We start from the raw sequence: 18397 nt of genomic DNA, 5'->3' as shown, positions 1-18397 counted from the left end.
ACCTCGACTCTGTTCCTGTTCATGGACTTCAACTCAGCGTTCAGCACCATCATACCCAACATTCTCCACAAAAAACTCTCCAACCTCTCTGTGCCAGCTCCCACCTGTCAGTGGATCTCCAACTTCCTGACAGACAGGCCAAAGCAGGTGAGGCTGGGGAGCATCACATCCACTACACAACAGTCAGCAGTGGTGACCCTCAGGGGTGTGTGCTCTCCCTCTACACAAACAACTGCACCTCAGGGAACCCCTCTGTTAAACTCCTGAAGTTTGCGGATGACATCACCGTCATTGGACTCATCCAGGATGGTGATGAGGCTGCATACACACAGGAGGTGGAACAGTTGGTCCTCTGGTCTGTTCAGAATAGGACTGAAAAGATTAGTCGAGTAATTTGATTACAAAAATGTTCAAGGCAAATTATGTGCATCGAAGCTTCGTTTAACATTGTAGTACATATGCCAGGCCTGTGTGTGGCGCTGTAACGTCCCCAGAAAAACAAACAGAACAAGACTAGAGCATTAGAAGCCTAAGTTGGTTCCAGTCCTCCAGCCAAGGCAAAGGAGTCCGTATCGGGTTATTTGGTCACGTGACTTTTAGTCAGGATTCTGACATTTTGCTCATTGGCTGAGACACGCCGCTCTCTGATTGGCTGCAGCCTTTGTTTACAACGTAGCACTGGTACCACAGTCTCTGGAGGAGTGGAACCAACTACATTTTGGCAGTTACGCCACAGCCAATCACAGCATGGCGTGATAGCCAGTAGCGGCCGATGAATCAGATGGACCAATCACAGCCATGTTTTTCAAAAACACGCTACCAGTCTCTTTGTATAAGAGACTGTGGTACCAGTGCTAGCAGAAGCCGTGTAAGCGCTAATCAAATTAGCACAATAGCTACAGCTCTCCAACGTGACACACAGACTGAAATAAAGCCTTTTATGAGAAAAATGGTCTCGTTGGTCATCTGAAATATAGCTTACTGCACATTTAAAGTGAAAGTGTTTTTTTTTTTTTTTTTTTTTTTTTTAAACAGTTTCATCCGCTGCCTGCTCTCTGCTCTACGTGGGGAGTGGCTGTTCGCACGGTGGCCGGTGGCTGCCTTTCTCTGCCCGGTGTGAGCGGCTCAGCACTGCCCTCACAGCTCCATCCTCGGACACACTGACAAACAGTCTATGGAAGAAGTCCACTCTTCCTTCTGTGTTTTTCTCAGACTCGCACTGAGTGTTTCGCTTTTTTGGGCAACACGCAGCTCTTCACAAATATGCTAACTCAAATAAAATAATAATAATAAAAAAACTGACTGAGGCTTGCATGTTCAACCTCCAGCTGAAATGCATTGGCTGAATCACAGAGAAAGAGGGATAAAAAAAATCACGCAGGGACCCAGTTCACCAACCTTAAAAAAAAAAAAAAAAAAAAAAGAAAATGGTTAAATTTTACAAGTTGGGGAAAACAAAAAACAGAAAGCCACATCCCTTCCACCATTTCAGCAAAATGTCAAGACACCAGGAAAGACCAAAACTTGTAAAGATGTGAAAAAATAAATGATTACCCAGGAAAGCAGAAATGGATACACTAAATTTGACAATCTCCATGATGACGCAGCAACATTGTGCCATTGCTTAGGGAGAGCTCTGGACTGTTGATGTTGTTAAAAACGCAAGAGTACTTTTTATCCTATTACTCGATTAATCGCCAGAATAATCGATAGAATATTTTATATAACGGCTGAGTGGATCCTTGTCATTTGATTGGTGCTTTGTATGTCAAATGACATGGATTAATTCATCCCATTTGTGATGCATTGCATTTAGAGTGCAGCTTGGTTCCATTTAGAGTGCAAATTTGGTTCCATACATTTGGTACCATTGCACTCTGAACACACGCACGCACATGCCCTCATGCACGCACATGTGTGCACACAGAAAACAAATCCACTGTAATCCACTGTGCTGTATGGAGGCTGTTAGCAGGAAGAAAGAAAAGCTGGACTCATTTCTGATGTGATTTTTTTTTTTTTTTTTTTTTCTTCACTGCACTGAGGATGTACACAGTTGACTGAGCCGTGTGTGCGTGCGTGCGTGTGTGCGTGGGGGGACAATGACACGATTATTTGATTGAGCTAACTGACGCTGTTACCTCTTGTAAGCCGTCTGGATGCATGAAGACCTGTTCACATGAAACGCTGACGTGATTTTTGGCTGGACTGAGGAACTTCACAAAGTCTTTTTTTTTTTTTTTTTTAATGGAAGTCGAAAGTCAGTGCACAGCATCACTGGACTACACGTTACAGTGCAACACCAAATTGTAAGTCCCTTTTTCTGTTGTTTATAAATTAATAAACTATCAAATGACATGGATCTATTTTAGCTTTTATGTAAAACAAATAATGAATGTTTTTACATTCTTTCAATGGAATGAATATTTAATTCGGTGAAAGCTGGAACATACCATTCAACTCATAAACATTCATTATTTGTGTACTATTAGTAAAATAATCAATAACTGAAAGCCCTAGTTCAGAACAACCTGGAGCTGAACCTGCTCAAGACTGTAAAGATGATAGTAGACTTCAGGACGACTCACAATCACTCCCCCTCCCCCCAATCCTCAACAACAGTGTGTCTACTGTGGACACTTCCCGTTCCTGGAATCTACCATTTCCCAACATCTGAAGTGGACCTCCCACATAGATTCCATCAGGAAAAGGCACAGCAGAGGATGTACTTCCTCAGACAGCTCAGGAAGTTTAAACCTGCCCCAGGAAGTGCTCATCATCTTCTACACATCCATCATCCAGTCTATCCTGTGCATCTCCATCTCTGTTTGGTTTCCCCTCTGCCTCCAAACATGACAGATACAGACTTCAACCAACTGTCAGGTCGGCAGAAACAAAAATAATTGGAGCCAATTTGCCCTCCATCCAAGCCATATGCTGGCCCAGGGCCAGGAATCGAGCTGGTAACATCTCTGCAGCCCTCTGCTCCCCTCACACCCTGGACACACACTGTTTAAACTCCTTCCCTCTGGTCGACGGCCGGTGACCTCTAACACTTACTGGATCGGTTCGCAGCCTAGTGTGAAGCAGCTGGGATGAGGATCAGCAACTCTAGGGAATACAGCCTTGCCCCAAGTGAAGGAGTTCAAGTAACTCGGGGTCTTGTTCATGAGTGAGGGGACGATGGAGCGTGAGATTGGCCGTAGAATCGGCGCAGCCGGGTGGTATGGCACTCGCAGTACCGTACTATTGTGACGAAAAGGGAACTGACCCAAAAGGCGAAGCTCTCGATCTACTGGTCATTCCTACTCTCACCTATGGTCATGAGTCTTGGGGCATGACCAAAAGAATTAGATCACGGGTACAAGCGGCCGAAATGGGCTTCCTCAGGAGGGTGGCTGGTGTCTCCCTTAGAGATAGGGTGAAAAGTTCAGTCATCCGTGGGGAGCTCGGAGTAGAGTCGCTGCTCCTTCGCGTTGAATGGAGCCAGCTGAGGTGGTTTGGGCATCTGGTAAGGATGCCTCCTGGGCTACTCCCAAGGGAGATGTTCTAGGCACGTCCATCTGGGAGAATACCCCGGGGAAGACCCAGGACTAGGTGGAGAGATTATATCTCTACACTGGCCTGGGAATGCCTCGGAATCCCTCCGTCAGAGGTGGTCAATGTGGCACAAGAAAGAGAAGACTGGGGTCCCCTGCTGGAGGTGTTGCCCTCGCGACCCGAAGCCGGAAAAAGCGGTTGAAGATAAGTGATGAGCCCTCTGGTCGACGTTACAGAGCTCTATACCTCAAAACAAGAGACACAGGAACAGTTCTTTCCAAAGGCCATCACACTGATTAACAATTTAACCTGCCAAAAAACTCACAAATTCATATTCCTCATGTACATCTTAACTTCAATCTGTTGTCTGTTTCACACATTTTTCTTCTTATTACACGTTTTATTTTACTTGCACATTTCATTTGCACATTTTTTTTACTGCAAATTATTCAGTGTTTAGTGTATATTTATGGATGCAGTACAGAGAGTGCAGCTCAAACCGAAGTCAAATTCCTTGTATTCTGTGGATCCTTGGTGAATAAAAGTGATTCTGATTCAGCTTTTGAGAACTGTCTACTCCACACAGGTTTGCCACAGAGTGCCATACTGTTTGTATTAATTCATAATTGATGTAAATAAAGTTCAAGACATATTCACTTGGAAATGTTAATGTATCCATTGCCTGACTTGTCTGAATAAAACTGGCAATAAATCTGATTATTTATAGGTATTATACCAAAGCATTCCATTACTTATGGAACCCAACATCTTGGCTTTTATATTTTTAATTAATTTATATCAAGTTATAGAGATTTGCTTTGAGTTTACGGGAGATTGTCAGGGCAGGTGGTTGCCCGACAACAGGAGCGGTTGGACCCGCGAAGCAGACTCCCAGACTTGGTTTAGGCATGTGAGTAATCATGGGCTTTATTCCATGCTCAGGTTCAGCACACAGGTGATCAGTCAGCGGAGCAGAAGCACAATATGGGTTTGTCAAGAATGCAGTCATATTCAGGCAGGATTCACAGGCACCAGCAAACACAGTTATCAAGGGTGAGGCAAAAAGGCGTGGTCGAGGGAAAACAAAGCAAAACACGGTACACGGCAAAGCAAGAAATCAGGACAAAATAGAGAGGCTGGGATGTGTGCATAAAGCGACAACAAACTGGCTGTGAGACTGTGATGGTTTAAATAAGGAGCAAACAAATTAGGGTGATGTGAAGCAGGTGCGTGGAATTCTCTGGAAGGGGGCATGACCGGGGGAGCCAATGGTTGTGCAGAGTACAAGATAGTGAAGGAAGGAAAGCACTGAGTGGAGTGAAGTAACAGACAAAGACACGTGAGCTGGAGCCAAGAGTGTAAGTAAGTGAGAACACAAAGGTGACTGGAACAAAGTGAGAGAGCAGGGCACAAAGCTAGTGGAGTGACGTGACACACAGACAGAGATGTGAGAGGGATGAGATCAGAGCAGATGCAGGGCGTGGAGTGAACAGAGCTACAACTGAAGACAAAATACACCAAATTGGAACATGACAAACTGATCAGAAAACATGGAGCATAGATAGTAAAGCAAAACTAAACAAGTATTATAGTAAAAATAAACAAGTGATAACCCAATGAAAACTGCATGAGAAAAATAGAGATAAATACAAAATTAAACCAAACTGACTTAACAAGGCAGTAAGACAAACCATAAGAAAAAGCACTGACTAAATAATAACAGCAAACAATCCTGACATAACTGTAAAACAAATATTACAAATGAGAGGAACTAGATAAAACAATAAAACACAACTGACTGAAGAAAACTACAACAAAATGAAAAGCCAAAGAAATAAGTAACAAAGAAAACAAAGTGACAAATCAAAACAGAACAGAGAATAATCACATGATGAAAATAAAATAACTAGTAAATTAAGACCGGAGCATGTGAAGTGGAAAAAAGAAAGAGGGAAAACCCAAATCAAACCCCAGATCAGGCTGAAATCATGACAAAGATAATTTTCTATTTTTTTTTTTTGTGTGTATTTGAAATGGCATAAACAAATTAGAATGTGTGAAATACCAAGTGTTAATCATTGTTGATTAATGATCTAATTAATGATCGCTTAGATATGATTGGGTTTTATGAAACGTGGCTTAAACCTACAGCTGTCCTCCCCTTAAATGAGGCCTGTCCACCGGCATACACATTTAGTCACATCTCTTGTAATACAAAGCAAGGCGGGGTGTTGCTGTTATTTATAAATCTAGGTTTAGCTCATTATCTGTTGGAGGTCACAAATATAACTCATTTGAGCATCTGATTCTCCGCCTTGCCCACGATGCTACGTATTGCAAAGGTCAGAAGAATAAAATTCAGCCATATTACTTTGTCACTGTACATAGGCCCCTGGCCCATACTCTGAATTCTTAGATGAATTTGGTGCATTCATCTCTAACCTGTCAACTAGTGCAGATAACATTCTGATTATTGGTGACTTCAACATTCATATAAATAAGCCTTCTAATCCCCTCTGCAAATCATTTAGCTATGGAAATTGTGTATGCATTAGGATTTCAGTAATGCGTTCAGGACTTGATGCACATTAGTGGAAATACCCTGGATTTGGTTCTCGCACGTGGTATTGCTGTCACGAATATTGACACCATACCTCTTGCATCGGTGGCCTCTGATCACTCACTTATTAGGTTTACAGTTTCGCTGCCGTGTTTAGAGGAACAACAACCTTATTTATAGTAGAGAAGCTTGAATCTTCGACTGGACTGGGTTGCTTGACGCGAGGATGTTTAGCTTCAATTCGCAGAAGCTTCCTCAGCTAAAATTCTTGCTCTGGTAGTCTGACTTATGTCTTGACTCTTGTAGAGAAGAATAACAGAAGCCACAAAAAGCTGGAGTTTTAAACCTAATCAGACCCCTCTTCCCGAGAAGCAGACTGCTATAGGCTAGTGGACTAAACAATTGCTCTAATTAGCACCTATTGTGCTCTAGTAGCATCCTCCTAATGACAGGGCAGCTGTCCCTCCTAATGATGGGACTGACGCCTCTCCTGACGGCTCTCCTGACGACTCTCCTGATGATGTGAATGACTCATTCCCATGAACAAAGACTGAAACTGCTTTGACTTGAGTACCCCATTGTAAACAGGGACAGAGCATGTCTCAGACCCCCTCCTCAGTTAAGGCTGGGTTTCAACTGTTTCACATACAATGCCTCCTTCACTCCTCTCTCAAACCATTTCCTTTCTCTAGCTAAGATTTTAACTTCCTTGTCCTGAAACGTGTGGTTAGTGTCTTTAAGGTGGAGATCAACTGCAGATTGAGGTCCACCGGTGCCCTCTCTGCGGTGCTGGTGTAGCCATTTGTGTAACGGCTGCTTAGTCTCACCTATGTAGTGTTCGTTACAGTTTTACTGACATCTGATAGAATACACTACATTGCTCTGTTTGTAACTAGGGATCCTGTTCTTAGGGTGAACTAATTTCTCTCTCAAGGTGTTAAGAGGTTTAAAGTAAACTGGGATTTGTACTGTCTGAAGATACTCTGTAGTTTTTCCCCTACTCCAGCTAAATACGGGAGAGACACTCCGCTTCTTCTTGGCTCCGTCTCCTGTCTGTCTAGTCTCTTTGTTCTTTGGGACTTCTGCACTTTATTCCAGGGACCATCGTGGGTAACCACATACTGTGAGGGCTTTCCGGACATGTTGTTGTTCTTTAGCCCTTCCCTCTGTAGTTGTGGGCACCTGTAGGGCTCTGTGTTGAAGAGTCCTAATCACCCGAGCTTGTCTTCAAGGGGGCGATTTGAGCCAAAGAGCAGATATTGGTCAGCTTGAGTGGGTTTTCTGTAAACCCCTGTCTGGAGCTGCCTGTTCTCTTCAGTCGTGACACTGACAGTCCAAGAAGGCTAAATGGTTGTTTCTAGCGTCCTCATGTGTGAACTTGATATTGGAGTCCACCGAGTTGATGTGATCTGTAAAGGCCTCCACTTCCTGTTGCTTGATTTTAACCCATGTCATCGACATATCTGAACCAGTGACTGGGAGCGATGCCTGTGAATGACTCCAAGGCTCTCTTCTCCACTAGCTCCATGTACAGATTGGGCCACATGGGGGATACATACCAGAGACCCCATCGCACAACCATGGATCTGCCTGTAGTAATTCCCCCTAAACAGGAAAAACGTGTTGTTAAGAAAGATCTCCAAGAGTTGGCAGATGTGGTCTGGTGTAAGTTTGGTCCTTTCAAGTAGAAATGCATCCTCCAGCAGCCTCTGCTTCACAGCTGTGACGGCCTCCGCAGTGGGGATGCAGGAAAGGCTTTCTTTCAGTGGGGGTAGTTATAAAGATACACCCAGACAAATTAGTGACAACAGGGAAAATTGGGTAAAGAATCTCTCCGACAGGGTTCTTACACAGACAGAAAAGGACGTGCTCGCTAAAGGACTAAATTTCTCAGTGACCCCTAAACATATACCGACAGTAGATTACATCACTGCAGTAGAGTCAGCCATTAAACATAGCAGTCTGCCAGAGTCAGAAGCTGGGGACCTCCGACTACGAGTCACAGCAGTGCTGAACAGTGCTAAGCCTCCTCTGTCCAACATCACAGGAGAAGAACGGAAAGCTTTGTCAGCACTGCAGGAGGACCAAGCATCCTTATCCTGCCAGCGGATAAAGGCAGATGCACGGTGGTCCTGAACACATCGGACTACGAGGCCAAGATCAACAACTTGCTGCGTGACTCCAATACATACGAGCATTTCAGAGATAGGTGTGGTGTTTGTTTTCTGTCATCCTCCTGTCCTGTGCACCGGCAACATTCCTGTATATTCGTTTTGTGAATTGTTTTGTGAATTGTGTCGGTAGCATGGCCCAAGCAGAGGGTCACCCCTCTGATTCTGGTCTGCTTGAGGTTTCTTTCTAAATCATCAGAGAGAGTTTTTTCCTTACCACTGTCGCCTGTGTGCTTGCTCTTGCAGTTGGTAAGGTAGACCTTACTTGTGTGAAGCGCCTTGAGACAACTTTGCTGTGATTTAATGGTATATGAATGAAAAAAAAATTAATGAATTTAAAAAAAATAAAGTGTTGCAGTACTGTTGGGGGGCACTGTATGCCAGTCCTGCATGTAGCTCTGTAATGCTTCCACAGAAAAATGGAGAAGGCACCGTGGGGCATGTGAATAGCTGCTGTAAGGAGCCAATCCATGTAGCAGCAGAATGTCAGTTGCAACATTATGGCCATGTAGTGCATTTCTCTGTGCATGATCCTGCACACAGATACCTGAGTGTTGAGGACCCCGGTGGCTTAAGAAGGCCAACGGGACACCCACGTTTCACCTGGGTGTGGCAAGCACTTGTTAATTTTAGAGACGTGTCCATGGACCTGTTGTCTGCCTTAATGGTTGCCATCCAGGGCCCAAAGCGGTACTATCGGTGTCGTGGATGTGGCAAAGTGCAACACCAGCACACGCTCCCAGACATGACTTTATTTTGTTGCAAATGAAGCAACTCCATGGTGTGCAAGGCTTATTTAGGAGTCAGCATCAGCATTTTGTTCTTGATTCATTAACATTAAACAGCTTACAAACGGTTGTCTTTCATTTATCACAACCCACATCTGCCAGTGTGGCAGTGGCAGCTGGTGTGGAGCTGCAGTTAGCAAGAATGCAGAATCCATGCAAAAAAAAAAAAAATCTGAATCAGAACTGTGGTCAATACGACCTGCAACTGCTTGGATTTTGTAGCAGATTTTGCAGCATGGTGAAATAACTGCCAGGATTAATTTGGCAACTCTGCAAAGCACAGCGGCCAAAGGGTCTTTTTTTATTTTAAATGGTTAACCTCTTTCACATTAACAGAACAGTGCTGCTGGATGTGCAGTAGAGATTTCACTTAAAATGAAGTTTCATTTTGGTGCGTTTTTATGTTTTTTTTTCTCTGCAGATCTCCTCAGAAATTCTCAAACAGGAAACCTTGGACCCCTGCTGTCACCAGTGGCATTCACATTTGTTTTCATCTTCTTTTAGTTATCAGAGGAGACAAGGGAAAGAAGGACCTGGGGCTCAGCAAGACATATTACTTGGTTACTTTGCCTCTTTGATTTGTGTCCATGTATGAATTTTTCACAAGGTTTTCAAGACCAAAGTAATTGGTTGTGACACATCCCCAGAGTACTGAGTAGTGAAGATCAAAAGTCTTAAAAACACTGTTGGATGCATTCATAAAACTATTACAATCATGTGTAATGGAGGAAGATACAGCAGCACCATTTTTTTTGAATAACAGCTCAACTGGTACATAGTCTACGCTCATGAACATACACAGACTTTTCCCACACACAGCAGTGTTAGTTTTTGTCGGGCAGCATGATTTTTATGAACCTGTTCAACAGAATCTTTGCTACTGCAAGCACTCACATACCTGCGACACATCTGATAACACAAGCTGACCTGTGAAACAGCTATTGCCACCCAACCTCCTGTGCACACGATACATATTTAGTGCAGCATATTTTGTGTGCTTTAGCCTGTTATATTTAGCTCATATTCAAATAGCTATTATGCTAAGAAATGAAGTGATTGTCATCATGTTCCAAAATTATCATAAATACAAGGATACTGCAGAGAACAGTCATTTACTTGGCTCAGCGAACATTGAAATCTCACACCCATTCATGATTAAGACAACTGATGATTATTTTCATAATTGTTTACCAATAAATTACTTCTCAGTAATAATTAGTTGTTTGATCTGAAGTTATGAGAAAATGAGGAGAAAATGTTGATCAGTGTTTTCCAGGGCCCAAGCTTATACCTTCAATGTCCTGTTTTATCCCAAACCCAAATAAGTAATTCTGTTTACTGCCATAGGGGGAGAAAAGAAATTAAAAGCAAAAAGTACAGTCAAACATCTCGCCTGAACAGTCATTGTACAGTATAAACCGGATATTTGCACTCACCAGTCTCATGCTCCATTGTCCTTTCACCTCGTGAAAAAAACCCCAAGGTATTTGAACTCCTTCACTTGGGGCAAGACCTCATTCCCTATCCAGATTAGGCAGTCCATCGGTTTCCTGGTGAGCACCATTGCCTCAGATTCAGAGGTGCTGATTCCGTTCCACACTAGTATGCGAGCCAGCCCGGTGAATGCTGGAGGTCATAGGCCGATGAAGCCAGCAGTGATGAGACCCTGAGCCACCAAACTGAAGACCCCCCCTCCCCCGACTACGGTCTTGATATCCTGGCCATGAATTTCACAAACAGATTTGGTGAGAAGACGCAGGCCTGATAGAGGCCAACCTACACCGGACACAAATTAGACTTTCTGGCAAGGACCTGAACACAGCTCTCGTTTTGTGAGTACAGAGATTAGATGCCCCTGTAGTTGGCAAACACTCTCTGGTCCTCTTTTTTTAATATAAAGCACAATATATCTTTTAATAATCTCTTTCTAGGAGTTGATATAAAAAAAGGTGTTATAAAAAAGTAATTATTGTTTTACTTAGCTTTTATCTGTGGTGAAAATGTTTCTTGTCCGTGGATGTAAGCATTGAGATTCTCCATGAACTCCATTATTTTGTGGGATTTCAAGTCCGTCATCCAGCAGCAGCATGCATATTCATATGATCAACTTCTCTCAAACAGCAGCAGCACGAACACTCTTGACTCTTCAAAAGCCTCTGCGTCTTCAGAGCAAATGCTGATTTGTAATGCTGATATGATTGCTTTCAGAATCTTTTGGCTTTGGCATATTCCCTGGAGAATGTCCTTTAGGGGATTTGCTATTGATATTTTGTGGTCTTGACTTAGGACTGGGTGATAAAATTGTCAATATTTATTGCAATTTTATTATGAAAACTATTGGCTGGAATGTTCAATAATTTCACTGAAATGCTTTAAAAGATACCACAAGGAAAAGTACATCAGCCTTCTCCCTCCCTTATAAGCAGCTGCTCCAGTCTGATAACGGTCCATGGAACGAGTGACACGCAAACAGCCAGTCACTGAACGCAACCACATACCTTCAAAATAAAAATCAGCAAATGGATTAATTTATTTTTCATGTTACAAATGCAGAATTCCTCCCTTGTTTTAAAATGTATATAAAGAACGCCAGTATGCATTGATTAAACACCGCAGAGATTGATTGAAACCGCGGAGATAAACCGCAGAGATGAACCGCCACCGTTATAAAGTGCCAAGTGGTTTTAAAAGCAGAAGGAATGCAGTGTTGAGAGTTTTTGTACTGCTGCTAATGATCTTCATTAACTTTAACTCCACTCAGTAATCACCTCTGATTACACCACTTGTCAGGAACTCGTGTGTGTGGTGGGTGTGATACCTACGGCCTAACCTGTTAAAAAATCATCAGTAATTATCATTATCTGCTGAAATATGTAATTTAGTAAATTTTATCTCTTTTTTTATAATTTAGAATCAGTTGTATTGTTCAGCCCTGCTCAGTTTTGCTTCATGTTTGCCAGAGACATGCTGCACATTTGAATGTAAATGGTTAAGAATCCAAGCTTTGTTAGTGTTCAGACTGGTGTTCAGATATTGAAAGCCATATATGGATACTAACCACCACTTGCTGCATGGGGGAGGGGGGGTGGGGGACCTGTGTATATTCAGGCTAACTTGGAAAAAGGCGATTCTTCTTCAAGAAATCTTTCGGGCAGTTCAGAAAACAGAACATTGGTAGATGTCTCGAATACAACTGACAGAAACACAGGGATACATTTATACAGCTCCAGAAGGTAAGAAGGTTTAAAAATGGAGTGGGTCCCTCCTTTGGATACTTGCACCAAAAAAAAGTTACTTGCACAACCAAAAGTCACTTTAGTCACTTTCACACCAGGCCCACTTCGAGTTGCTTCTTCCTGTGGCGTCATGACGATGCAGGAATTTCTGCGTCAGGTGCGCGCAGCAGGGGGCAGAGAGGAGGTGAGGATGCAGTCTGCAGGGTCTCTGTACAGAGGAGCCAGACTGTGCACTCTGACTTCTCTTCTAGTTTATATTTGTTCTTGTGCTGAGCTGCAGGTCTGCCCTCTGAGTTCTGTTATAGTTTATCTTTCCTCCTGTGACCGCGAGATGCGTGCGCGCGAAGGAACCGTCCGTGAGTGAATGTGGAGATGTCTGGAGTTATACTTCATGTGGACATGTCCTGTCTCTGGTAATCAGTCTGTGAGCAGGACCTATGTCCTTTTTTTAACACAGTGATGAGAGAGTTTGAGTGGAGAGCAAGGAACTAACAGCCTGCAGCCAGAAAGTTTTTTTTTTTTTTTTTTTTTTTTTCCACGTGCGCGCGCGCGAATGAATCGTCACAGCAACTCGCTCCATGTGTGAGAGTCAAAATGCAGGGAAGATGAAGACAGCACACTGGAAATTGTTTTTTTCCTTATTTATTCCTTTATTGGTTCATTCTACTGGTGCTTATAGTCGATAAAACTTGGATAAAGTTAGTGCTAGTGCCAGTGCTAGTGGAGTATAAAATTATGTGCACCGCTCGAATAATACGTGCACAAACTAGCACATGCGCATACTATTTTGAGCCCTGCTTATGTAGGTGGAACACATTAGGATTACAGAGACAGCTGTCAGAATGCAGTGAGATTGTGACGAATGCACTTACATCACCATACGAGTGAGGTCCGATTGCGAGTGGAGTAAATATATTCCAGCAGCACTCGCACTGCACTCGTGGTGCGTTCAGGCACAGTCAGGACTTTTGGCACGTGGTGGATCATGTTGAAATATTTAGATTGCAGTCAGACTGCACGCCAACCGCCGTTCGATATATTTCCACCTCGATTGCACCTCGACTGTTTTGTACATGTGCAAAAAATTCGGGGTGGTCATAGGAAGTTGGCCGGGTGTTTAAACTGCTCTCACACTGCTGTCCGTCATCCTTGAATGCACCACGCCACCTCCGCGATGTGGATCGAATTTTCTTTCAGACAGCGTTTGGCCTCTAGTGTGACGGGGGTATAAGACTTGGACCTTCATTCTCCTGCTGTGTATGGCCACCATGGCTTTCCTTGGCAAAATTCCAGGGGGCTGACTATCCAGATTTAGTGCTTTTACACAAAGCTGAACAACAGGACTAATATATTTTAGTGTGCCACCAGACGATGAAGGGTAGGCGTAACTGTAGAGGAAGATAAGTAACTTGATTCTGATTTATTTAGAAGCCTGCCACTCAGATGCAGTTTTCATGTCACTGTGATTTTGGTATATTTATTTTTAAGATGCCCCTCTGTCCCTGTGTGTGTTATGGAGGATTCACACTCACTAATGTGATCAGACAGCAAGATAGCATCTGCTCCCTTTTGCAGTGCCTCGTTTGGTGTCTTGTCTGCTTGCTGATATTCTGTTTTGGGTGCCAATTTGGTGATAGATGCAGTCATGTTCCACAGGGCAGAAACATGGATGTTTGCCTTTGGTTTGTTGGCTATGTGTGAGATCCTGATGTTTGCCTACAGAAATACTTGGCCTTGTTTCTTTTCTGGTTGATGTTCCAGCATGTCAGCAAATGTAATCTGCCTTTTTTTTTTTTTTTTTAAGAAATCAGACACTATACATCACACTAATTATGAATTGTTCCATGATTGATGTAATTTGTGCAGGTGAAACTGCAGTCTGTTTATTAAAAATGTTTAGATGGCAAATTTCAACAAAGAAAACCTTTTTATAAAAGCAGTCTTAAAACTTGAATGCTTTATCTGAAAGTCTCAGTAATCTTGACGCTGCCGTCTGTGTAGACTGGTGAGTAAATGTTGCTCATTCTGCTTGTTCTGAATCAACAGGTTGTTGTGCGACTGCCTGTGGAGATGACTGATTGCTTTTCTGCTCTTTCTTTGACAAAAACAGCAGCAGACTATGAACATTTCAAAGTTATTAAGACACTGTTGGTAACAAGTTACAGCATGATTTAAAATAAATTGTCTTGTGACTTTAAATTATTATTAAAATTCCATTTCAATTTTGAGACTAGGGTTAAAAAAAACTTTCTATAGTTTGATATTGAATACTATTATGCTGAATACTACATTTGCAGTTGTACAGACATCGTTTGACAGTAATGTTTCTCTGTTTTATTGTAGGTACAGTGTGTATGTTTTTGGACCCAAGTGATTGGCAAGTAAAACATCCTTTTCTACACTGTTGAAGGGTAAGTTCAGAAGGTCTGTGGCATTTTCGATATCCATCTGTCCCATGCTCATGTAGTCATTGTTGCATTTACTACAACTGCATCAATGGCATTCGTAGGCTTCCAATATTTCAAACATGTTTTTGGCATATACATATTACTGGGATTATAATACACTATGATGGATAAAACGCAGAAAAGTATAAACAGCAAAGGGTGAATATTCACCAAAATCTTCCACCAGTCCCTGACAGTCTGCTGTCCTGTCATGCCTGAAGGCCTCCACCATAGTCCGCCTACCTAAGAAATCCCCCATAACCAGCCTCAGTGACTACCGGCCTGTTGTACTCATACTGGTGGTGAAGTGTTTTTGGAAAAACTGGTTAGAAGTCGCATCATGTTTTCATAACCCCCACTTCAGACCCATGCTAGTTTGCTGACTGTGTGGTGTAGAGAAAATAACCTGCTCCTCAACACATTCAAAACTGAGGAGCTAATCAGTAGACTGCAGGAGAAACAAAACAGACATCCACCTTTGTGGAAAGGGTCAATCAGAATAGCCTTTACTCCCTAAGTATCCACAAGAATACAAGGAATATGACGTTGGTTTGAGCTGCAGTAAAAAAAAAAAAAAAAAGAAAAAAAGTGCAGTCAGGGACTTCCGTTTCCTGGGAGTCTACACAGAGGAGAAACTGTCCTGGGACAGGAACACCACACACTTGATAAAGAAGCCACAGCAAAGATTCCGCTTTCTGAGAATCCACAGGAAAAATAACATTAACCAGAGATTGCTCATGTCTTTTTAGCATTCTTCCATGGCGAGCATCCTCACATACAGCCTCTGTGCATGGTTTTCCAGCTGCACAGTGGTGAACAGGAAAGAGCTCCAGAGGTTTTCTAAAATGGCAGAGAAGATCACTAGGTGCCCTCTACCCACACTGGGGGACCTTCAGGGCTCTTACTGTCTCAGGAGAGCCAACATCATCCTCAAGGACTCATCCCACCCTGGCCACTTTCTGTTTGAGCTACTGCCACCAGACAGACAATACAGGGCCATTAAAACGACTACATATAGATTGGAAAAACAGTTTATACCCAACTGCTGTTAGAGCTTGAATGCCACTGGAACCAATAGGCAGGTCACTTGCCACACTTGGAATGAGTGCAATATTTGTTTATATAAAATATCCACTGCCACTGAAATATCCAGTTTTGTACATACTTTTCTTTTTTTTATATGTAATCTCTTTTTGCTACTACTTTTAAATTTGTGCCCGGATATACCTTTTTAATTCTGTTAAATTTTATGTTTATTTTCTTTTCTTCCCCAGACCTTTCATGTCTGTGTTTGGTTTGCTCAGGTTTATATTTGCACTGAAAGGCTTGCGCCTTAAGCCTCGTTCCCACTGAATAATAAGCCATAAATAATGAGACATGCATGGTTGTCAGCGATTATTTGAGGAATGATCCACGTTTTAAGCTATCACGTATCCACGACTAATGCGCCTCTGTGTGCCTCTCTGTACCTCACATGTGCCATGTATCAGCCTCTAGTGAGCCACGACCGACCTGTCATTTGAGCCCCATCCAGCCTCGAATGGGTCGTGTCACTGCGCATGATCCCCCGTCAAGCCACATATGATCCATGTAGTGCCATGTAACGCGACATTGGTGCACGTTTAGGCATGGGTTTCGTCCGAACCTCTAGCCCTCCTACACTTGGTCCCTTTATAGTGTGGGTTTTCAGTTCACAACATCCATTCAAGATGTTGTCACATTTTTTTAAACGCAGTCCAAAAAAAGACTCCTGCACAGTCCGGCCTGTGTACGCATCCGTGCGCCATGCTGCTGTTCACCTATGTTTGAGAGTCATTAAATGTGCTTCTCGCTGGCTTTATTTCTTCCGCGGTTCACCGGTGATCCAACTTTTAACTTTGTGTTCATTCATCATTATCTCCAAAATCGCGCTGTTGCACGCTTGCATTCTGTGTAAATGCTCATCTTCATTTTGACACCGGTGATCCAACTTTTAACTTTGTGTTCGTCTGTTATATTGCCTGAAAAATCGCTCTTTTGCACGCTTGCGTTCTGCAGAAATGCTATTCTTGAGTGCGAGTCATTGCGTCAGTGTGCGCACACACAGCGGAGCTCATCTGATCCATTATAACAAGATGTTTAATCTATCATAAACATACTTTTACAGATGCTTATAAAGATGGAATGAACATGCAACTGTTTTACCAAGCTGTTACAATAATAGCATTACAAATACTCAACTTTTAAGCAGTTCCAAATACATTCTCCACCTCAGCACATAAGACAGAGAGAGGAAAAAAAAGGGTCCAGATGAAACAGTCCTCTGTGATTCCAGAAGTGATTAGATGTGTTTTCAGCTGACAAACTCTGACAGAAAATGATTAATCCGCTACAAAATAATTATTTTATATACAGCGTCTGGCGCACAAAACAGGTAGAATTGTAGTGCGCAAGAGGGCTGAGCCAAAATAGCCTGTCCTGTCCTCGTAGCCGCCTGGTGCTCGGATAATGGGCTTTTAACAGACTCGTCCTCACTATAAACGTGCCTCGAAAATCCTCCTTGTCGTACCTTGTACACAAACTGCCCCACGTTGTTGTTGCTAAATTTTGAACTTCTTGAAATTAGCTCCACGGTCAGAGACGTTAGCCGAATATTCTGCCTCTAAGACCCTCTCAGAGCCATTTTTGCCAAATTTTCACAAATTTAGTAGGACCACATTAGGGCTGGATGATATGTATGGCAAAAATATCCCCAGGATATTTATCAATCTCAATCAATCAATTACTGAAGCCTAAAGAAACCAGGGTTTATTATTTAAACTTTAGAATAAATAAATTGCAAACAAAAACAGAGCAATGTAAACATTTAAGGGTGCAAAAAATATGTAAACTATATACCTGCTTTAATGAAGCAGCACAAGTTGGCCTACTTTGTAACTTATTAAAATAAAGTAATAAATGTTATGACAATTACAAATCGCTTGGACAGTTCAAAGCCTTTGCAGTACATGTTATGTGCATGACAAAGTGGTGTTCCAAAGACGCTCTGTGTGTGTGTTCCAAAGACGCTCTGTGTGTTTTGACATGCCTTCAAGCTTGAGATAAACAGCAGAAGACTCCTTTTCCACAGACACATGTTCACCTGGGATTAATACAAACTGAGGTAACCTTGGGATCATTTTACAGTAGGTCAACGGTACCACAGTATTTACTGGCATGGGTGAGCACAGTCCATAAAAATGACTGCAGTTAGATGGAACAAAGAACTAAGGATCTCTGGTAATAATTACTTCACTTCAGCTCCCCATATAAAACCTGTCCCATATGAATAAATTATACAATGAAGAATTTATCAGTCAATTATACTGCATGCATGACATGATTTCTCTGTAGGTAGCAGATGATGAAGATATATTTGCAGCTTTGCTTGCTGACCACAATTCACATTTATCAATAAGGTGAGAAACCAGACAATACATGCAATATATTTTATTATCCCGTAGGAAAATTTGTCTGACTCATGCTGAACACATATGCCTTCCCAGTACAACAATAAAAAAGTAAAAACAATCTCCACTAAAAAAATTTAAATAAATAAATCGATAAAAACGCTTTCCATAGTAAAACACACAGCACGGCATAGATTAACACACAACAGACTAACATCACAAGAATG

General features: G+C 42.4%; 1 long non-coding RNA gene across 1 annotated transcript in view; it reads left to right on the top strand.

The window, feature by feature from the left end:
• LOC117524926 overlaps window positions 1-18397 on the top strand; it is a 153054-nt gene that overhangs the window by 111946 nt on the left and 22711 nt on the right. Inside the window, exon 2 of the long non-coding RNA XR_004564905.1 lies at window positions 14639-14706. This is a non-coding gene — a long non-coding RNA (uncharacterized LOC117524926). The remainder of the gene's footprint in view (window positions 1-14638; window positions 14707-18397) is intronic.

The sequence above is a fragment of the Thalassophryne amazonica genome, chromosome 14 (assembly GCF_902500255.1).
Source record: "Thalassophryne amazonica chromosome 14, fThaAma1.1, whole genome shotgun sequence".
Lineage (NCBI taxonomy): Eukaryota > Metazoa > Chordata > Actinopteri > Batrachoidiformes > Batrachoididae > Thalassophryne > Thalassophryne amazonica.
The sequence above is the reverse complement of the archived record's forward strand: the minus strand, read 5'-3'. Positions and strand labels throughout refer to the sequence as shown.